Raw genomic sequence first — 24,151 nt, 5'->3', positions numbered from 1 at the left:
ATCCTTCAAGGAGCAGATAATCCCTTATTACAAAACTACTTCAGGATATAGGAAAAAGACAAAGCCTCAAAACTCATTTTATGAGGCCAACATAGTTTTGAAACCAAAGCAAATCCTGATAACAATATATTTTAAAACTCTAAATAAACCAAAATAAACAGTATATTTTAAAACTCTAAATAAGCTCTAAATAAAACTCTAAATAAACCAATTTGTAAAACATTTTCAGCAGTGTGGGGGAGGAAAATACATCACATCTACTAAGTAAGGAATGCAAAGATGGTGTAACAGGAGAAAAATCTATCAAAGTACTAAATGCTATTAGCAGATAAAAGGAGAAAATACATAGGATCATCTCCATGGCTACAGAAAAGGCACTTGATAGAATTCAATACATGTTTGTTTTAAAAATAAAAAAACTTAGGAAACTAAGACTAGAAGGTATTTCTTTTTTTTAACAAATCAATTTCATTGATACATATTAAGCAAATATCCAACCAAAGTGTATAATCAATGGTACTTAGTATAATCTCACAGAAGGTATTTCTTAATCTTTAAGAGTTATCTATTAAAAATCTACAGTAAGACATACTTAACGCTATTTTAGAAGTATTCCCATTAAAGTCAGGAAGAAAATTCAGAACCATTCATCTCAAGTGAGCCCTTGACACTGCCTGTCAACCACACTGTATTTCCCTATCCTACTCATTTTTCCATTCTTTGATAGAGGACTTTGTCATCTTTCTTCTCTTCTCAAACTTCTCATACTTCCATTCTTCCTTACTCTCAGCTGATGACCTTGCTTTCCATACACTGAGATAAAAAAGACACAATCAGGAACTTCCGGGAAGATGGTGGACTAGAAAGAAAAGGGACTGACTCTTTTACCCTCCAGAAAATTAGCTAGAAGATAGGCTGAAACAGCCTGGAAAAAGATCTTCTAGGGTTTGGGACACCAGGCTGGAAACTGCCCAGAGGAGAAAGGGACAAAGGAGGCAAATCACTACGACAGAACTGTGAGTTGAAAGCAGCCCCTACTCCTGCCGGCACCGCCCCCACCCTAAAGACTCTTTAGAATGCTCAGGACGGGCCTGCCTCTACAGACAAAGTGGGCACCACAAGGATATACAACCCTCCCAATCTCCTCCTCTACTAACAGGGACTGACTGTCCAGGACTCTGGAGTAGAAGAAAGAAAAGGAAGGACACTGCCAGAGAAGGATAGGGAACTGTCACGGAGAAAGTTTGAATTACAAAGCTCTTAGCCTCCAGGCAGGAACTGCTATCTCAAAGATCCAGAGTGTGCTGCAAAAAATACACTAAGACCAGGCACTGAACTGAGAGCTGCCAAAGATTGCCATCTGCTGGCAGACCAAAGAAGTGCATGTGAGAAAATTACAAGTAAGTGAGGATTTTCCCCACCTTTATAGCTTCCCTCCCCAAGGCCCTAGGAAGCTGGTCTGCAACCAATTACTGGGTCCAAAGTCCAATTTTGAGCAACTAGCAGGGACAATCCTGACAATCCAGGTCAAGCCAAGAATCAAAAAGCAGTGGTGACACACAGCCTCCCACCACTAAATCCCTACAAAACAGAAACTGAGCATCTACATCAGCAAACTACATCCTAATTAGATGCCTAAATATCAGCAAAAAGTTATGAGCCATTCTAAGAAAACAGAAGATATGGCCCAAGAAAAGGAATATATCAAAACCTCAGAAGAGACACAGGATTTGAGAGAACTAATTAGCACAATGTGCACAAATTTCCAAAATCAAATTAATGAGCTGAAAGGTAATACGACTAAAGAGATAAATGACATCAAGAAGACATTAAGTGAGGGGAAAGAAGAGTTTGAAATCCTGAAAAGAAAAGGAATAGAGCTCATGGGAATGAAAGACATTATAGCTGAGAGTAGAAACACATTAGAGGAATACAAATGCCTCAGCATTTGAGACAGACTTGAAATGATACAAAAAAGAGTAAGCAATACTTAAGACAGAAAAGCTCAAACTGAAGAAAGAAAAGAACAAAGGGGAAAAGGAATGGAAAAAAGTGAGCAGGGACCCAGATAGTTGAATGACAACAGGAAACACAACAACAAACGTGTCATAGGAGTTCCAGAAGAAGAAGAAAAGGGAGAAGAAGCAGAAAGAGTATTTGAGAAAATAACAGTTGAAAATTTCCCAACAGTCAAGAAAGAAAAGAACTTAAATGTCCAAGAAGCACTCTGAATAAATCCAAATAGGCCTACTCCAAGAAAACATACTATTCAGAACGTCAAATATCAAAGATAATGGGAAAACTCTCAGAACAGCAAGGGAGAAGCAAACCATCATGTGTAAGGGATGTCCAGAAAGACAACACAGATTTCTCTTCAGAATCCATGGAGGCGAAAAGACAGTGGTACGATACAATCAGGATAAAGAAAGAAAAACTGCCAGTCAAGAATTCTTTATCCAGCAAAACTGTCCTTCGCATATCAAGGTAAGTATAAAATATTCACAAATAGAAGCTAAGAGACTTTGCAAAAAAGAGTTCACCTTTGCAGGAAATATTAAAGGAAGCCTTAGAAACTGAAATAAAAAGACAGGAGAGAGAGGCCCAAAGAGAATTTAGAAAAAAAGAATAGACAAAAGATAATCAAAAGAGTAAAAAGACACAAAAATATTATATGACAGATGAAAACCAAAGAATAAAATGGTGGATGTAAATAATGCATTTACAGTAGTATCACTGAAAGTGAACGGATTAAAGTCCCCAATCAAAAGATACAGGCTGACAGAATGGGTAAAAAAACATGAGTCATCCCTATGCTGCTTACAAGAAACTCACCTTTGACCCAAGGATCAAAACAGCTGAAAGTGAATTGTTGCAAAAAATTACTCCATGCAAACAGTAAGCAAAAAAAGAGCAAGGGTAGCTATACTGGTATCAGACAAAACAGACTTTAAATACAAAAAAGTCATGAGAGATACAGAAGGCCATTATATATTAATAAAAGGGACAACCCACCAGGAAGAGAGAACAATCATAAATATCTATGCACCAACCAGGGTGCCACAAAATACATGAGACAAACTCCGGGAAAACTGAAGGGAGAAACAGATATCTCTACAAGAATCACTGGAGACTTCAACAACCCACTCGTATCATTAGATAGAAGAACTGATGAACAAGGAAACAAATATGAACAATATGATCAATAAGTTAGAACTAACAGACATATACAGAATGCTGCATCCAACTCAGTGGGATCTACATTCTTCTCAAGCGCCCATGAATCTTTCTCCAGGATAGACCATATGTTAGGGCACAATGCAGCTCTCAATAAATATAAAAGAAATGACTTATAAAAAGCACCTTCTCAGATGATAATGGAATGAAACTGGAAATCAATAATAAACAGGAAAAAAGTAAACTTGCAAACGTGTGAAGGCTGAACAACACACTCCTATATAACCAGTGGGTCAAAGAAGAAACTGCAAGTGAAATCAGTAAATATATTGAGACAAAAGAAAACAAGAACACAACTTATCAAAACTTATGGAAAAAAAATCTTATGGGATGCAGCAAAAGCAGTCTTGAGAGGGAAATTCATAGCCCTAAACACCCATATGAAAAAAGACCACCATGCAAATGAAAGAAGTTGATGTGTGAGAAGTGGGAGGTGTGAGGAGTGGGGCATATAGAAATCTCCTATATTTTGTAATGTAGCATTTTAAGTGATCTACGTATCATTTAAAAATAATTTTTTAAAGAGACAAACTCAAAGATTTAACTGAACAACTAAAGAAACTAGAAAAGTAACAGCAAACCAATCCCAAAACAAGCATAAGGTAAGAAATAATAAAGATTTGAGCAGAAGTAACTGAAATTGAGAACAAAAAAACAAGAGAGAAAATAACAAAACCAAAAGTTGGTTCTTTGAGAAGATCAAGAAAATTGGCAAACCCCTAGCTAGACTAACAAAGAAAAAAGAAAAAGATAATAATCAATACAATCAGAAATGAAAAGGGGGAAGTTATGACTGACCCCACAGAAATAAGAAAGATCATTAAGAGGGTATTATGAGAAACTGTATGATTAACACTAGACAACAAAGAAGGATGAAAGGGACAAATTCCTAGAAATACACAAACAATCTACACCAACACTATAAGAAATACAAAAATTTAACAAACCAATCACATTTAAAAAGACTGAATCCATCATCAAAAATCTCCCAGCAAAGAAAAGTCCAGGACCAGAAGAAGGCTAAACAGTTGAATTCTACCAAGCATTTCGAAAACAATTAACACCAAACCTGTTTAAACTCTTCCAAAAAATTGAAGAGGAAGAAAATTACCCAACACATTATATGAGGCCGACACCACCACCATCCCCAACATCACTTAATACCTAAGCCAGATAAAGATTCAAGAAAAGAAAATCACACATCAATCTCTCTAATGAACATAAATGCAAAAATTCTCCACAACAATAACAAAAAATTCTCAACACAATACTCACAAATAGAACCTAACAGTATATCAAAAACTTATACATCACAACCAAGTGGAATTTACTTCTGGTGTGCAAGGATGGTTCAATATAAGAAATTCAATCAATGTAGTAACAAATTGAAAGGCAAAAAAACACATCATCTCAATCGATGCAGAAAAGGCATCTGTCAAAATCCAGCATCCTTTTTTGAGAAAAAAACACTTCAAAAGATAGGAATAGAAGGAAAATTCCTCAATCTGATAAAAGACATATAAGAAAAACCCACAATCAACATTGTATTCAATGGGGAAAGGTTGAAAGCTTTCCCTCTAAGATCAGGCACAAGATAAGGATACCCATTGTCACCGCTGTTATTCCGCATTGTACTAGTTCTACACCACACCAGGGAATCAAGAGTGCCTACAACTGTAAGCAAAGGAATTGCACCCATCATCCATGTTGAATCTAAGCCCCCTCTTGATCTAAAGGTGGAGGGGACATGGCCATCCCAGGGTCCACAGAACGAAGGAATAAAATATTGACCAGAGTGGACTTACTGGTTTTCTACTATGAAACTATTGTGACGAGTAATAGAAGAAATTGTAGCATTGAGGTGGAGAAAGTGGCCACAGTAGTTGCTGGGAGCAGGGAGAGGGTAGAAGAGATGTGATGTGGGGGCATTTTTGGGATTTTGAGTTGCCTTAATGATATTACAGGGTCAGATGCTGGACTTTATATATCCTGCCATAACCCACTGAATGTACTGGGGGAGAGTGCGAACTACAGGGTAAACTATTATTCACATGGTGCAGCAGTGCTCCAAAATGTGTTCACTGAGTGCGATGAGTGTGTCACAATGATGGGGGAGGTTATTAGTGTAGGAGGAGTGGGGTGGGGGGATGGGGAGTATACGGGAATCTCTTATGTTTTTTATAATGTAACATTTTTTGTGATGTATGTATCTTCAAAAAAATAAAATTTACAAAAATGATGGGGGTAGGGGTTGTGCTTTATATGGGAACCTCATGTTTTTTTTAATGTAACATTCTAAGTGATGTGATCTATTAACTTTAATAAAAATTGAAAAAAAAAAAGAAGAGCAATGTGGGAAGAATCTCACTGCCTGATCTTGAAACATATGACAAAGCTACAGTGGTTAAAATAGCATGGTACTGGCATAAAGACAGACATATCATTCAGTGGAACAGAACTGAGAATTCAGAAACAAACCTTCACCTATACAGTCAACTGGTTTTTGATAAGCCTATCAAGTCCATGTTTATGGGAGAAAAGAGTCTCTTCAACAAATGGTTATTGGGACAACTGGATATATAAAAAACAAAAGAATGAAGGAGGACTCCTATCTCACTCCCTTTATTAGAATCAACTCAAAATGGATCAGAGACCTAAATATAAAAGCCAGAACCATAAAACTACCAGAAGAAAGTGTAGAGAAGCATTTTAAAGACCTTGTTGTAGGTGGTTGTTTCTAGACCTTACACCCAAAGCACGCGCACGCAAAAAAATAAATTGTACCTCCTCAAAAAAAACACTTTTGCACCTCACAGGACTTTGTCAAAAGGGTCAAAAGGCAGCTGATTCAATGGGAAAAAAAATTTGGAAATCACATCCGATAAGGGACTGATATCCAGGGTATATAAAGAGATGTTACAACTCAACAATAAAAAGACAAATGACACAACTAAATATTGGGCAAAAGACTTGAGTAGACATGTATGCAAAGAAGAAATATAAATGGCAAAAAAAAAAAAACACATGAAGAAATGCTCAGCATCACTAACGATTAGGGAAATGCAAATCAAAACTACAGATATCATTTCACATCTATCAGAATGGCCACTATTAAAAAAAGACAAGGAACTACAAGTGTTAGAGAGGATGTGGAGAGACAGGAACACTTACTCACTGTTGGTGGTAATGTAGAATGGTACAGCCACTGTGGAGGACTGTTTGGCAGTTTCTAAAGACGTTGAATATAGACTTGCCACGTGACCCTGCTCTACCACTACTGGGTATATACATATACCCAGAAAAGAGCAGTGACCGAACAGACATCTGCACACCAATGTTCACAGCAGCATTATTCACAATTGCCAAAAGATGCAAACAACTCAGGTATCCATCAACCTATGACTGGATAAACAAACTGTGGTATAGTCACACAATGGACTATTATGCAGCTATAAGAAGAAATGAAGTCATAAAGCATATGACAACATGGATGAACCTGGAGGACATTATGTTGAGTGAAGGAAGCCAGACACAAAAGCACAAATACTGTATAACTCTGTTAATATGAACTAAATATACTGTGTAACATATTTTAAGATTAAAAGAAAAAACGTGGATGTATCCAGTAAAAAAAAAAAAAGACAATCAGATGAGAACCTCCTCAAGTTACCACCATATTTCTGTCCATATACTGTCTTCTTTCTTGTTTCTATATACTCTCCTTACTCCTAGTAGAGCAAAGGCCAATTCCTCTACCCATGCATACATCAGAGGTCAGCAAACTACAGACTGTACTGTCTATGGTTGCTTTCATGCTACAAAGGAAAAAGTGGAGTAGTAGTAACAGAGGCCATATTGCCTGCAGAGCCTAAAATATTGTAAAAAACTTTACAGAAAGTTTGCCAATCCCTGGAGTGTTTGTCTCTACTCTCATCTAATCATGGACATTGCTCTAGTAATTCTTCCCTCTCTGTTCTCTATCAATATTTTGAAGTAAAATTTACTATAGCATAAAGCACAGATCTTAAGCGAACAATTTGATGACACCAACATAGGCAACTACGGACCTTAATTCTGTCACCATACACAGGCTATAATTATTCTAGAATTTCATATAAATGGAATCATATAATAGGTATTCATTTTTTGTATCTGGTTTCTTTCACACAACATATGATGTTTTTGATATCCATTTGCGTTGTCACAGGTATCAGCATTCATTTAACAAGTATACCATTGTATGGCTATACCACAATTTGTTTATCATCCCCCTACTGATAGACATTCCAGATCCAGATATGACTGTAGGTGGTAAGAACAGTATTGTACAAGTCCTTTGTGGACATGTGTTTTTATTTCTGGTAAACACTAGGAGAGGAATAGCTAGTTCACAGGGTGATATGATTAAGGTAGCTAATTAATGGATGTTTATAAGAAACTGCCAAACCATTTTCCAAAGTGGTATATCATTTTATACTCCTTTCAGAGAGTTCCAGTTTCTCTACATCTTCATCCATGTTTGATATTCTGTCTTTTTACTTTCACCCATTCTAGTATAAGTGAATTAGTATCTTATTGATTGTGTTTTTTATCTGGAATTCCCCGATGATCAATAATGAGATAACAAGCAAAGAGAAAGGCAAGGGGAAGATGCTACACTGAAAGCAAAGAGATTAAAAGGCTGGCAGCTGCATATAAATAACTTCCTGGTAAGAAATTAAAGAGGATAATTCACTGGAGAAACTAATGTGTTCCAGTGAAAAGATGGTATCAGACAGTGCCTCCTAATGAGTCATCTAATCACCTTATATTCCTAAGCTACCGATATCTAAGGATTCCCAGCAGCTTCTCAATACCTCATTCTTAAATACCAAAGAACAAAGGATCACTATACAGTTAAAGAAAAAAGAAAAAAAAACAAATGAATAAGAAATTCAAAAGAAACAAACCAGAAAATCTCAAGCGAACGTGCTAAAAAACTAGTATTTTCAGAGCAGTAAATTACTAAACCTCTGAAACGAGAACAAAATGCTTTAAAGAATAACATTCAAAGAACAAAAAAAAAGTTTCTCTATTAAAAGTATAATAGCAAAATGTTTAAAAATTAGTAGGTTGGGAAGCAGACTTGGCCCAGTGGTTAGGGCGTCCGTACACCACATCGGAGGTCCACGGTTCAAACCCCGGGCCTCCTTGACCCGTGTGGAGCTGGCCCATGTGCAGTGCTAATGCCAAGGAGGGCCCTGCCACGCAGGGGTGTCCCCCGCTAGGGGAGCCCCACACGCAAGGAGTGCACCCTGTAAGGAGAGACGCCCAGCACAAAACTAAGAGCAGCCTGCCGAAGAATGGCGCTGCCCACACGGAGAGCTGACACAACAAGATGATGCAACAAAAAAGAAACATAGATTCCCGTGCCGCTGACAACAGAAGGGGACAAAGACGAGGATGCAGCAAAATGGACACAGAGAACAGACAACGGGGGGGGATAAATAAATAAATCTCTAAAAAACTATCAGTAGGTTGGTACACATAGAAAAAACTTTCTCTAGATTAAAACAATAAGAAAATAGAAAAAACAAAAAACAAAGAAACAGAGGATCAATATCTAACAGGAGTTCTAGGAAGAAAGAACAGAGCAAATGGAGGAGAGAAAATCATCAAAAAATATAATACTAGAAAATTTCCCAGAACTGAAGAACTTGAGTCTTCAGGTTGAAAAAGCCCACTAAGTTCCATGTACACTAATGAAGAGCCACACAAGACACATACAACATGAGGAACATTATCAGAACATTGATGACAAAGATACGGTCTTAACAGAGCTTAAAAGGGACAGGTCACATATAAAGGATGAAAATTTTGAATAGCCTAAGACTTTTCAACAACCACTTTAAAGTCAGAAAGTTATGGAGCAATCTCTTAAATTCTGAGGGAAAATGGTTTTCACCTTAGAATTCTATATTCAGCCCAGGCAAATCATCAAGCAGTATCGGGGTAGAAGAAAGATACCTCAAGCAATGCAAACATCTCAAAGCTTTCACTTTCTTTAATACTTTTTCTCTAAAATTACTGAAGAATGCATTTCACCAAAGCAAAGGGGTATATCAAGAAAGAAGAAAACATGGAACCCAGAGACCACAGCCTCCAACACAGGGAAAAGGCAAAGGGGATTCTCTGAATTACAAATAAGGGAAATTGCCAGTTTCAGCTGCACAGAAGTGGAGAGCAACAGTGATTAAATAACAGGGTTTTTCCCAATAAAAAAAAAATGAAACAGATCAATTATTGGATGTTTCAACATATTCAGACAGTTTGTGGAAAAAAATTATAGACACACAGGAAACAGAGGAGGAAAAGGAGGGGAGGAGGAGAAAGAAATAAGAGGAGGAAGAGAAGAAAATCTTTAGGTCAAAAAAATATAATCAGTACAATGCAAGATTCAACTGTGAACATATATTTACACAGTCCTAATAAAAATAAACAACACTGGTTTAACCAAAACATGATAATAATGAGAGGATGAAGAGAGAGGAATTTCAAGGTGATATAAAAATCCTAAAGCATAACCTTGTCTTCCAAAGTGGGAAGCGAAAAGTGAAAAACAAATAATTTAAAATATGGAAGTAAATCCAGAAGAGACAACTAAACTATTGGAAATTGATGCAATGAGAGCAGGATCTGGAAGAGAAGGCTATAAAGAGATGGGATAGGGGATTGAGTGTTTTTGAATTGTTAAGTCTTACAGAAGTATTTGTTTTTTAAAATATAGTTATATTACTTGGAAAGTTAATTAATTTTTTTAAAAAAACAAAACCAGTGGTCTTTGTATCACTTAATACCAAATTCATTCACTCACCCTACAAATATTATCTGAGCATCAACTACATGCCAAGTACTTTCCCAGGTGCTAGGAATACAATAGCAAAGGACAAGTCCTTGTCCTCATAGAGCTTACATTCAGAGATGGAGGCATTAATTAATAAATCAGTTGTTAATGTTGTACTATAATAAATGATTTAATGAATGCTACAATGTCATAAATTAATTCTGTTAAGAAAAACAAAGCAAGATAAGGGCACAGACCATGATGGGAATGATATTTAGGTAGAGTTTTCAGAAAAGGCCTCTCCAAGAACCAACTTTTCATTTAAAAAAAAAGAAAACCTGGGAAGCAGATGTGGCTCAAGCAACTGAGCTCCCATCTACCATATGGGAGGTCCAGGGTTTGATACCCACGGCCTCCTAGTGAAGGCAAGCTGGCCTATGTCACAAGCTGGTCCATGGGGAGTGCTGCCCCACACAGGAGTGCTGGTCCACGCAGACAGCTGACACAGTAAGATGACACAACGAAAAAAGACACAGAGGAAAGACAATAAGAGATGCAGCAGAGCTGAGGTGGCACAAGAGAATGATCGCCTCTCTCCCACTCTGGAAGGTCCCAGGAACCATTCCCAGAGCCACCTGGTGGGAATACAAGCAGACACAGAAGAACACACAGCAAATGGACACAGAGAGCAGACAATGGAGGGAAGGGGGAGAAATAAATAAATAAATAAATATTTTTTAAAAAAGAAAATCTTAAAGAAATAGGTAAATATCAGGAAATCTTTCAAAGAAAGATTCTTAGCATTATCTTGAGCGAATACCACAAAGATATATCTTTATCTACAAAACAGAAATTAACTCAAGAAAAAGTTCATGCAAGAAAAATAACAGGAAGGTATCAATGAGTTCAAGTTGAGAACTTCGTTTTAATGAACACTCATTCCATAGCAATGTACCATGCAAGAGCCAGTGCAAACATTCTGTTTCATACATAAATTGCAAAGCATCCTCAACCTAAGTCATATGAACACTGCTATTTATACTCTTCTTAAATCCCTAACTAGCCATTACTTACTAAAGAGACTGGGGAACAGAAACAGAGGCAGCTCAAGCAATTGAGTACCTCCCTTCCACATGGGAGGTCCCGGGTTCAGTTCTTTTCTTCTTTTTTTTTTTAAAGATTTATTTATTTATTTATTTAATTTCCCCCCCTCCCCCGGTTGTCTGTTCTCTGTGTCTATTTGCTGCGTCTTGTTTCTTCGTCCGCTTCTGTTGTTGTCAGCGGCACAGGAAGTGTGGGCAGTGCCATTCCTGGGCAGGCTGCACTTTCTTTCGCGCTGGGCGGCTCTCCTTACGGGCGCACTCCTTGAGCGTGGGGCTCCCCTACGCGGGGGACACCCCTGCGTGGCAGGGCACTCCTTGCGCGCATCAGCACTGCGCATGGGCCAGCTCCACACGGGTCAAGAAGGCCCGGGGTTTGAACCGCGGACCTCCCATGTGGTATGTATGCTGAACTGTATCACAAGATGTTGAAGTTCTCTCCACCAAACTCTAAGCTCCTACAGTAGAGTTCACTGTTTACTTACTGGCAGTGTACTTCACATCTCCAAACTTCAGTTTCTTATTTAAAATGGAGATGATAATGCCTATATAGGGTCAATGCTAATCACTGGCAATCCCATCAACGAGAACAAAATATTTAAGTAACACATAAAAACAGTTTTGTAATCTGCAAAGGACTACTGGAATAATTTGGTATAATGTTTGTCATAGTTTAAAAAAGAGGGAAATCCATTACTTTCTGTTGAACTTTTCTGATTTTAGCAATAGTTATTATTGGATTCTATGGAAGAATAGGGCATTGGTCCACTAACACATACACAAAGAAAAAATATATATATATTTTTTAATTTAGATTTTCTGTCAACAAGAATATGCCAAGAAAGAATATGCTGTGTTTAGCAAATGTTTCACTCAACTATATAAACTGAAAAAATAAAGTTGTTTAACCACATGTAAATTGTGCATCATATGACTTCAGGTAGAATGTTTATTTTTATATATAGTTGGAAACCAGGTAAGCAATATATATAAACTTAAACATATTTTAAAAACAACGCCAATGCTTTTGTTCTCTCAATAATTCCCACTATTCTTAGAAAGTAAACATAATTATCCTTAAGCAAAAAAGTCATCAGAGGAATTTTTACTGCTAAACTTTTAAACTAACATTAAACAAACACTTATCTGAGAGTGAAGTAGATGACTATTTCCCACTTACCCTTTAAGCTTCATCAGACCTACTGTCTTTTCCCTGGTTGTGTTCCCAACGCCTAGGCAGCTAACTGGCACCAAGAAGGTACTCAATAAATATGTGTGGAATGAATCAAAGAATGAATGAATGAACTCTATCTCTGAACAAAAGCTATAGTGTTTTTTTTAAACTTTTTTTAAACTTTTAAAAAAAAAATTTTATTTCTCTCCCCTGCCCCCCTCCCGCCCCAGTTGTCTGTTCTCTGTGTTGCTGTGTGTTCCTCTTTGTCCGCTTCTGTTGTTGTCAGCGGCATGGGAATCTGTATTTTTTTTTGTTGCGTCATCTTGTTGTGTCAGCTCTCCATGTGTGCAGCGCCATTCCTGGGCAGGCTGCACTTTCTTTCATGCTGGGCGGTTCCCTTTACGGGACACGCATGTGGGCTTCCCTGCGTGGGGACACCCCTGCATGGGGTGGCACTCCTTGCGTGCATCAGCACTGCCTGTGGGCCAGCTCCGCACAGGTCAAGGAAGCCCAGGGTTTGAACGGCGGGCCTCCCATGTGGTAGACAGACAGCTTAACTACTGGGCCAAGGCTGCTTCCCAAAAGCTATAGTGTTTTAAGCTGCAACATAACCAGATCACCTACATTTAGCCACTGTTCACAACACACAACCACTATCTCAATCACGATGCCATAACAACTGAAAAAGACATTTACTAGGCATCAGCACTGTGTGTGGGCCAGATCACACCAGTCAGGAGGCCCTGGGTTTGAACCTTGGACCTCCCACGTGGAAGGTGGATGCTCTATCCTTTGGGCCAAATCCACTTCCCTAACTAGGCATTTAAACACACACACAAATATATTACTCAGATGTGTGATAAAAGCATCTGATTTGGGGAAAGGATGTAACTCAAGAACTTGACTGCCTGCTTCCCATGTATGAGTTCCCAAGTTTGATCACCCATACCTCCTAAAAAAATTTTTTTTAAATAAAAAAACAAGAAAAAATTTAAAAACTACTCTCTCATTGGGGTGCAAATGTAGTTCAGTGGTTGAGTGCCTGTTTCCCATGTACCAGATCCTGGGTTCAATTCCCAATACCTCCTTTAAAAAAAATTGTTTTAAATCATCTGATTCAGAAAGCCAGTTTTTCGGTTATGTTTGCCCTCTTTCAGGAAACTTTGCTGTTCTGACAGTAAAAAATGTCAGAAAACATGTTGTAATCTTGATAACACAAGCACTATCTTTAAAATTATGTTGCAATCTGCAGTAATTTAGGTAAAGTGAACAATATTTCCAGAGTCCCACCCAAAGTCTTTTGAGAAGTCAAATTCCTCAATTCAGTGAAAGGTGGAAGGTAATGAAAAATAGGTAAATCTTACCATGTCAAAATTATGCTGAATTTTAAAAAGACAAAATAAACTAAGTTTAAAATAAATTATCCTGCAATTATCTGTTCAAAATGGCATCAAATGCCCTTACATTTGATCTTTAGAATTGGAGGATAAAACAAAGTTACCTTCCAAATCTTTGAAACTAGGTGATAAACTTTATTCTTACAAAAGCTTGAGAAGTTATTTTCATTAAAATAATACTGCTTGGATATAAGTTCTTTAACAATTCTAAAGTCTACAGTATTATATTCAGCAGTAGCAGTAATAGACTTATTATTGTACAGAACTTGTATAAGCAAGTGGAACCGGCTTTATGGCTAGTAAACTATGATCTGTGTGACTGCAATACTCGGCATGCACGGACTGAAAGTTTCCCAAAATTCTGGTCATCTTCAAAGAGACTTGAACAAAAGGAGATATGACCGTGAATATGAGAAAAAAACACCAGACGACTGGCAACACTGATAAAAAAAACCACCACCAACAACAAAAAAGCACAAGGCTTTCTATAGTAACTAGAGCGTTGAGGAAAAAAACATCCAGGGCACATAAAAGATAAAGGTCACTTAATCCCTGCTTGGTGTTCCCACTTTACAGTCCAACACATTGCATTAGATATTTTTTAGCGCTTTCTTAGAAATTTAGCGTTTCAATGGCCCCTCCTCCACAACTAACCTCAGTGCCCTTTCTTCCTCCTCCCTCACCCTCCTAGCTCAAACAAATTAACATTTGTACTAAGGTACCTCCTATCAGCTCGCAGCTTCTTCCCAAACACGCCCACGTACACTGAAACTGGCCTGCGTCTACACAACACACAGCTACAGGAGAAGAGCCTGGGGGGAGGGGGAGGTCGGTGGAGGGGATAATTTAGCTCCGCAAAGGGTTACGGCTATTTTCCAGATAATCAGCTCCTCACCCGGGGCTCGCGTTTCTCTCAAATCATCTCCAAAGCATGATGTTTATAAGCCTACCTAATCCGATACTGCAATACAATTCCGGATTTTTGCAGACAGATATCCCGGCTTTGCAAGTGTTTGATCAGATACGTCAGGAATCTCTCTTTTTTCCCAATACGCCCGGCTCCTAGCTGTAAGGAGACCCGACCTCGGGCATCGCCCGGTGTCCAGCACCCGGGGCCGAAGCGAGCGCAAAACACAAACCCTCCACAGGCGGGGCCGGCGGGCGACTCGGGCTGCGGGCCGCTGGGCAACAGGTCACCCTGACCGCGAGCCCGCGGAGTCGCAGGCGGCCGGCTCGGCGGTCAGGCTTCGGGGGAGCAGCCGCGAGGGCTAGGGGAGGGGGTGTGGCCCGGCTCCGGGTCCCGGCGCTCGCTCACCTGAAGGGAGGTTGAGGCGCCCCCGGGCGTCAGGCGCCGGCAAAAGCCGGGGGCTTCCGCCACCCAGGAGCGAGAGACCGGCGAGGCGGGCTTGGGAAATCGCCGCGCCCCCAGCCTCGGGTCGGAGCCCCCTGCACGAACCCCACGGCCGCCCCCTGGCTCCGAGGTGAAGCCTTGGAGGGAGGCGCGGCTCCCGGGGCCGCCGGGGCCGTCCTCCTCCCTCAGCCGGAGCTCGGCAGCCCCCTCCCCGCTCGGAGAGCGAGCAGCCCCGAGCCTCGCGGCCGGGAGAACACACCGCACACAGGCGCTGCCGCCATTCCCCGCGCCGCCGCTGCGTCTCCGCGCCGCCCGGGGGGCGCAGCGCACACACCCTCCCTCCCCCGCACCGCCCACCCAAGCTCTGCACCAGGCCGGCGGCGGGAACGCTGACCTGTGCAGCCGCGGCCGCCGCCTCGGAGGATGAAAAGGCGACGCCTGCCCCACGCTCGGCCGCCTCCCCACGGCCGCTGCCGAGGGTTGTGCTCACCGACCGGAGGAGTCGGCGTCTCTCATTCAGCGCCCGCCGCCGCCGCCGCCGCTCGGGGGAGGGGAGTGAGCTGGATCCACCCCGTCCGCGCTGGGGGTGGGGGAGGAGAGCGGACCTGGCGGGGGCGCGCGCCGAGCGGACGGGGCGGAGCCGCGCTCGAGCACCAACCGAGCGCGCTCGCGCGGGGCTCGAGCGCGGCGGGCGGCGGGGTCTTGCCCGCGGGCTCCCCGTGCGCACCCCTTCTCCTCCGCGGAGTTCAACTGACGCCTGTGGGCGGTACCGCGGCGCGCGCCGCCAGCCGCAGCCTCTCTGCCTGGCGCCCGCGGGAGGCGGGGGTCCCCACCCGCCCAACGAGGGGACGGGGCGGAGGACAGGTGGAGCATCCCCACCAGCCGGGCCACTCCCTCCCCTCACGGGCACCCCCACGATGAAATCCACAACTGGGTAGCCTGCAGCTCCCGGCGCGTCACCCTTAAGGCCAGACAACAAAGTCTGAAAACGTTTGGCCCCGAGATCAAATACCCATACCGCCAGTGGCGATTTTAGAAGTCGCTGAGGGCAAGTAAGGGGGCTGCAAATGTGAAAACCACCCCACTGCCACAGGGTCATAAATTATGATGATCAATACTCTCACACTTAAAGATATGGAAAATGTTAGAAATAAGCCTGGGTAGGAGTCATGCAGGGTACTGCCCTTGACTTAATGATCAAATGACAGAAATTTGACACCCTCTGGATCTCAGATTGAAGAGTTCCAGGTGAACCATATTTGCCCGTCATTGATGAACATGATTCTGAAGCATTTATTAAATAACTCCTATGGATGAAAAAGAAATGCACTTGGTCAATAACGTGAAAGGGTGTTATTTTGGAGTGTGCACTCTACAGGGTGGCCTACTTAAAATTAGCACCGTTTGATGCAGTGCAACTATAAATGGAAGTTTTTAAACAAGTCACCTTTGTATATGCTGTCATTAGACCATTTGGAAATGGATGATTATTTGACGATGTGAAATTCTTTCTCTAGGTAATGTGTGGTAGAATGTGGAAGGAATACTCTGTATTAGCATTGAGTATAAAACATGAAAAGACCAAAATTGACTGTTCCATTTGGTTTCTTTCCTCTCTTTAATAACCACTAAACAGTTTGCACTGAAGGATACATATTATTTCCCCCCTTACCTTCTGCCATAGGCTTTATTCTAGTTAGGGAAGCTAGAGTGTCCTTCAGCTCCCTTCTCTCATAATAGAGTTACTTCTTTAAAATTGCCCCCCTTTAAAAGTTTTTTTTTAAAGAGTCAAAATTTATGGTTTTTCATTTTTAGACCATTTTACTTTGAAAGTCTTGAAAAAATCACGAGGGACTCACTGGGAGAAGTAGAGAAATCAGAAGAAGAAACTTTCAAATGAGAATAGACACAAAAAATTATTGATAAAAGGGCAAGAAATATCTTACATACACAAGGTAGTTTTCCCATAAATGTTAATTGCTTCAAGCTCCAAAGAAACAACAGGCAAATTGATTTGCCACCTGAAGGAAAATCCCCTTCTAGTTACAGAGTTGGATAAATGTTTAGTCTTTCTGAAATGTGTCAGTATGAGATTAAGGAAAAAGCAGTTGGCTATATGCCAACAATACTTCATACAACAAAAAAATACATTCAACATGGATACTGTTGTTATATGTGTGAATGTTTGTATGTATATCATTATCATAAATAATTGCTCTTAAGAAATAGGAATACTGAGAAACAATAGGGAAATTCTCTTTTGTATGTTTATGTTGCAATTCTTTAAATTTAGACTAGGATTTCCTACATCTGCCAATAATTTTCACTGTTTACTGTAAAACCAGTAAAGTTTTCATTTGGACTTTGAGGAGACTTATGAAGCTAGGCCATGGATATACTAAATTTTTATGCCTACTGAATTTCTGAGTTTAGAATAATTATCCAAAAACTGTTTCTTGCATTGATAACCTGTAAAATAATACTTCTGGAAAACTTTTAGAGTCAGGTTAAGTTCAAATCTCTGAACTTGGTAATTAAGAATTTGTGTCTAGGGAAGCAGACTTGGTGCAATGGATAGGGCGTCCACCTACCACATGGGAGGTCCACGGTTCAAACCCCAGGCCTCCTTGACCCGTGTGGAGCTGGCCCACGTGCAGTGCTGATGCGCACAAGGAGTGCCGTGCCACGCAGGAGTGTCCCCGCGTAGGGGAGCCCAAGTGCAAGGAGTGCGCCACATAAGGAGAGCCGCCCACCGCAGAAGAAAGTGCAGCCTGCCCAAGAATGGCACCGCACACACAGAGAGCTGACATAACAAGATGACGCAACAAAAAGAAACACAGAGTGCCAATGCCGCTGATAAGGATGGAAGCTGTCACAGAAGAACACACAGTGAATGGACACAGAGAACAGACAACTTGAGGGGTGAAGGGGAGAGAAATAAATAAATAAATACATCTTAAAAAAAAAAGAATTTGTGTATAAAGTATAGAAAAAAAGTTCATTCTCAATGTCTTCTTTTTTATTTTGATCAGAGCTAGGGAATTATCTTAGAATGTCAGAAGTGGGCATCCCTTTCCCATCCACTGATATGCAAATGAATTCATGGCTTTTTGTAAAAAGGACCAGCTGCAAGTTAGCTTTTATCACAGTTAAATTCTGTAAGCTGCTTTATGTATTCCATTTGCTTTTACCAAAAGGCAAGAAATATGCAAAGTCTTAGTATAACAAAAAAGTTCTAATGTATAAAATAGAAAATATATAAAATAAAAATAAGAATTTAATATACTAAAAGTCATTTCTTAGAAATCATCATTATGTAACAATTTTGTTACTATCTATCAAAGTTATTTCCAAGGGATAAGCCAAGGAACTAATTTAGATATAGAACAAGCAGTTTCAGAGACAAGAGACCACCACTGCAAAAAACAAATCAATTTATGGAAAAAAAATCTCATTACAGTCGTCAGAACAAAATCTAGTTGGTATTGAAAGAAAGTTTATTATTTCAGTAACACCTAATTCTATTAAACCAATAGGATTTAAATAACAAACATATGGCTCTGTTATCTCTCTAACCTTTAATCTGGATATTTTAAAGAAATTTTTTGACTCTGTTTACATTGTTCTGATTTAAAATATAGGCCAAGTAGCACACTCAAAATTTTCTTAGGGGTGGGGATGCATAAGGGAACTTCAAAGAGATAGGCAACCATCCTCCAGAAAGCCGACGCTGAGGAAAACATCCCATTATTGACAACCAAGAGATACATGCCACAGGTATTGCAATACCAAGGACAGAGATAATCAACACTCTGTTCATATATAAGTCCAACCTTCAACAGGCATACCTTAATTTGTGATTGATCTCCTATCACAGGGACAACTCTATGAAGGTTATGTATCAGTAGGGACTTATTTTCTTATTGGTGATTAATGCTCCCCTGGAACAACCCTTGGGGAGGAAAACTGATATATAAACAAATGTTTGCATGAACTAATAATTTTCAATATTAATCTTTAAAGACAGTTTCAATTATGCCTCATTTATATGACTGCTTCAGAAAAGGAGGCAGGGCAGAAAGGTTGGACATAACTAGTCTAGAGAGCTCAGGATTTCAATTTGAAGCACTAAAAACATATTTATATCACTTTTACTGATTTTCTCTGAAATATCACCAATTTCTCTGCCTTAAACTAAAATAACAACAACCAAAAAATGCAAATAACTTAACCTATTCCTGATGACCCAGAAGTAACACAATAAAAACCAAATTCTTTCTTTGTGATCTATTAACTTTAATAAAAAATATATATATATATTAAAAAGTCAAAAGTTGTAGTACCAAGATGTTCTCAAGAGTTTTGGAGATACTTACACTCTTCACCCTCCAATAAATAATCATGACTTACCATGTTTCTGCATTCCTTTAGTTAATAGATCTAGGTGTATCTTACTGATCGGTTCTGCTGTCCTTCTTGTTGCTACACCTGCCGCTACAGTATTGCTCTGCATGTAAGTAGTCACAGAAGCCTCCCTTTGAATTGTTGTATCATGTTAGAGAAGCCTGGGAAACCAAATAAACAGTATTTAAATAAATAAATAAATATATATATATAACAAGAATAAAGAACCTCTGAAAATGCTAAAAACAACTTTGATATTTTTGATCATTTATCTACTTCATATAAAGACCCTTTTGTCTGCGTTTATATTCTCCTCTATTTTCTGGTTAATTGCGTTTATCAGATAAATCCTCCCCAGGTAAGTGAATCATTACTATAATCCATTTCCTTTATAAAAATTTTATTTTTTTAAAAGATTTATTTATTTATTTATTTCTCTATTTCTCTCCCCTTCCCCCCCCCCCCCCCCAGTTGTCTGTTCTGTGTCTATTTCCTGCACGTTCTTCTTTGTCCACTTCTGTTGTCAGCAGCACGGGAATCTGTGTTTCTTTTTGTTGCATCATCTTGTTGTGTCAGCTCTCCATGTGTGCAGTGCCATTCCTGGACAGGCTGCACTTTCTTTCGCACTGGGTGGCTCTCCTTACAGGGTGCACTCCTTGGGCATGAGGCTTCCCTACATGGGGACACTCCTGCGTGGCATGGCACTCTTTGCACGCATCAGCACTGCACGTGGGCCAGCTCCGCACAGGTCAAGGAGGCCCGGGGTTTGAACCATGGACCTACCATGTGGTAGACGGTCGCCCTAACCACTGGGCCAAGTCCGCTTCCCTATAAAAATTTTAGGCATTAATACTTAATGGTGACTGAGGATCTCTGTCAATAATGTTCATTACAGTTGTTTCCTTTTTATATCCTGCATGTCAAATTGAGGTTAGAATTTTTAAAAAAAGCAATTCATAAACCCATGATGATAATAAATAGATAAAATAAATGGAGGAAAAGGGAGTACTCTTGCTTATGGCAGAATGTTATTAAAGATAGAAAGGAATAGCTGGAGTTGGAAATTTATCATTTGCAACCATTAAGGTAAAGATTAGAGAGCTCAAAATCATCAATGGATGCTAAATGTAGGGGGACATTTTGATGAGGAGCAGGTTTTTGCATTCATGATCTTAAAGTGTCTTCCCACAGACTGTATTTTAATTGCATGGAGGGAAAAGTAGTAATCATACATGGAGAAACTGGACAATACCTTGACCAGGTAAATAAAAATTAGCATCATGAATGAGGGGCAGATGGATGTAGTTTGTCTCCAGAAGTTGAGGACACAGCATCACCTTAGCAGTATTCCAGACCAGAATGTATAACCTGAATGTAATCATGAATAAATATCAGATAAACTCCAAATGAGGAATATTCTATTTTCTAAAAAGAGAGCTGAATGCTTTTCAAAGATGTTAATGTCATAAAAGACAGAGACTTTGAAGATATTCCAGCTAAAGAGCCATGACAATGAAATGCAATATGGGATCCTACACTGGATTGTTGACTGGAGGGGGAAAAAAATGCTAAAAAGGACATTATTGGGATTAATTGGAAAACAGATGGTAGATGGATTAGGTAAAAGTATGGTATCAATGTTAAAGTCACTGAAATTGGGACCTGTATTGTGGTTATGTTCCTGTCCTTAGAAAGTATAGACTAAAGTATTTAAGAATAAAGGGCCAGGATGTATATATGGTTCAGAAAAATATTATGTAGATATAATAATATAATACATAATAATTTAATATATAAATGTATATCTTAAATAGAGTAAAATGTTAACAATGAATAACTCTGGGTAAAGGGTGTTTGGGTGTTCCTTCTAACTTTTCTGTACACTTGAAATTATTTTCAAACAAAAAGTTAAAAAAGAAGGTTGGAAAAAAAATAAGGTTAGAATTTCGAAGAAGGAGTAGCATCAGAAGTAAGCAGTCCATAGTCTGAAACCTCATAATTACTTTAAATGACCACCTTATTGCTAAATTCCATATTCTTTTCTGAAATAGTTGACTGCTCCCATGAAATTGTCTCCCTCTGGTGTTAAAATTATAGAAACAAGGGATTTATAGTTGAAGAGTCATCTTATCAAACTTTTCATTTTTTAAATGAAGAATCTAAGGTCCAAAAACTTTAAAAATGTGCCCAAATGTCCTTAACTTGCTATGATGACAGGACACAATCTTTATTCTACTTCTCTCTCTGCAACTGCAGAGCTGTTGCTGCTCAGTTTGTATCATGTCTTCCATAACTGAGTCTCTTCAAAGCCTTGCATTCTTTTCTTTCATTGATTCCACTGGGAACATATGACTGTTTTCACTGCTCCACTGTTAATTCTCACCCAAGCTTCTATTGCCTAATATATTCCATGACATCTACATTTGGACATTCCACCATAATTTCAAATTCCACAAGCTTAAAACTTAAATAACTACAGAAAAAAAGAATTAAAGTGGCCAGTAAGACCTATGAAAATATATCTATCCATCCTTACTGATAATCAAAGAAAATGCACATTAAAAAATAAAATTTTTTGCCTACTGAACTGCCCAATTAATAGAATATAAATTAGCCAGGATGTAGGCAACAGACTGTCATAAATGGATGACAGGAGCATAATGAGCATATCTCTCTGGTAGATGATTTGCCAAAATCAAGCATAAATTTAAATGCACATACCCTGCAATTTTACACATTAAAATATTTTTCCTACAAAAATAATATGACAATGTTCAAAGAGATATACAAGAACATTCATTAGGCATTGTTTTAATAGCAAAAAAAAAAATGTAATACTAAGTGTCCACTAAGAAATGGATAAATAAAATATTTCCAATAAAAGAAACAACATGGGAAAAAAAAGTCGAAGAAAACTATGTGTACAAGTGTTCCATTTCCATTTCTTTTCAATATATGTATATGGTATATACATAGAAATCAGTCTGGAAAACGACAACAAATTATCACAGTAGTTACTCCCAAGAGGGGGTAGAATTGAGGGGTGGAGAAGGGGGTTTTCACTCTTCTACTGTTTATATTTCCACCGTTTGAATTGTTTTTTTATTTTCTAGAAGCATGTATATTTTTAATAAAAGCAACCCAAAAAGTGTTGTTTACTTTTTAACCTGAAAACTTTTAATCCCTTAATCAGCATGCCTTCCACTATTTTCTTCTCCTCCTCCTTACTTTAGAATCACCTTTAACTCCTTTCTTTTCTCCATTCATCTTTGTTTATCCATTTAGTCTTAGTCCTACTGAATTTTTTTCTCACAATAATCAGCTCAAACTGCACAGAACATACTCCTTACTGGTCTGTCAGCCTTTGGCTACTCTCCACATCTTCTTTTTTAACATACCTTCTCCTATACCACGATTGTCACTATATTGCACAACTCTCCCAAAGGCAATCTGCTCCTACCCTCCTATGGTTCAAAATCCCCAAATATTCCTTGTGGTTTACCAAACTCCTGGAAGAGGCATCCAGGGATTTCCGTAGCCTGTATCTACCCTACTAATTCCCCTCGTCACCCCTGTCCACCCCTCACAGCAACCAGGCCACTCTTTGATTTATTCATTCAATAAAAGAAAGACATTTCTCTTCATACTCACCAAATATGCACCTACTCCTACCTTTTCATTCCTTCTCACCAAGTGCCTTTCCTGTGTCCCTCTTCCCTGTCTGTTCTAAGGCTTTCTTTATGGTCTGGCTTAAGACCCACCTCTGCTCCTCGTCCATTTTATAGATATCTCCTTTCTCCTAACTCCTGTTTTGGTTATTGTTGGTATCGTTCTGTCACTTTGACAATTTTTTATATAATGATTTACAGTTTCACCTCACCAATGTGTGTATTTCTTATGTCCTCCAATAGAAATAAGAAATTAGAGCTCAGTTCCCTCTCTTTGCATTTGCATCCATTGAACACAATGGTAGACAATACATCACATGCTTCAACTATGTCACCTCATCTAGTTCTCATAACAACATTGAAAGGTAGATATTTTTGCCCCATTTTGCAGATGAAGCTTAGAGAGTCTGAATGACTTGTCCAAGGTTACACTGCTAGGAAACAGCAAAGCTGGGAATCAGATCCGAGCAGTTGGACTCAACCTAGTGCTACATTGCCTCCATATAAAACTGTGCTTCTTTAGATATTCTTGTCAATTAACAGTACAATGGCATGCATATTAATGAGGCTTGGAAAATACTTATTGATATGATGCACTTTATACTAACAATGAATATTCCAATGTGTAAAAGCCAATTTTCATGTTTAATTTGAAAATTGTATTTTCTGAAATCTAGTTTGATTATAGAAGCTGATTCACCCATTCCTAAGAGTAAAGCTGCTTTCTAAAATCTAAAAACGTTTTAGAGTAATGGGAAAAGCTAAATAGACAAAATGACATCAGGTCCAATTCCTCCTCTTGTCCACTCAAGTGTATTAAAATATATATTGCAGGAGATAATTTTCTACCATAGTAGTACAGTAATAAAGCTGGTTATCGCATTACAGATGGGAAAGGCTTACTGCATAACCATTCAGTTCATTCCCTGGAGAGATGCAATTTTATCTGTGGTTTCACATTGCAGAAAAAAATATTCTTACTCTTTCTGGAAATTAGTAA

At 39.2% G+C, this 24,151-nt stretch overlaps 1 protein-coding gene across 4 annotated transcripts in view; it reads right to left on the bottom strand.

The window, feature by feature from the left end:
- The window catches only part of RALGPS2 (Ral GEF with PH domain and SH3 binding motif 2), a 219,544-nt gene extending 203,692 nt beyond the window's left edge, over nt 1–15,852 (bottom strand). Inside the window, exon 1 of one of the 4 annotated variants that reach the window (XM_058274797.1) lies at nt 15,474–15,852. The gene's annotated coding sequence lies outside the window, so the exon portion shown is untranslated. The remainder of the gene's footprint in view (nt 1–15,473) is intronic. The other 3 variants (XM_058274793.2, XM_058274799.2, XM_058274798.2) reach the window with 3 other exon arrangements.
- Between the last annotated feature and the right edge of the window lie 8,299 nt (nt 15,853–24,151).

The sequence above is a fragment of the Dasypus novemcinctus genome, chromosome 13 (genome assembly GCF_030445035.2).
Source record: "Dasypus novemcinctus isolate mDasNov1 chromosome 13, mDasNov1.1.hap2, whole genome shotgun sequence".
NCBI classification, from domain to species: domain Eukaryota; kingdom Metazoa; phylum Chordata; class Mammalia; order Cingulata; family Dasypodidae; genus Dasypus; species Dasypus novemcinctus.
Note: the sequence above shows the minus strand (reverse complement) of the source record. Positions and strands in the feature narration are given on the sequence as shown.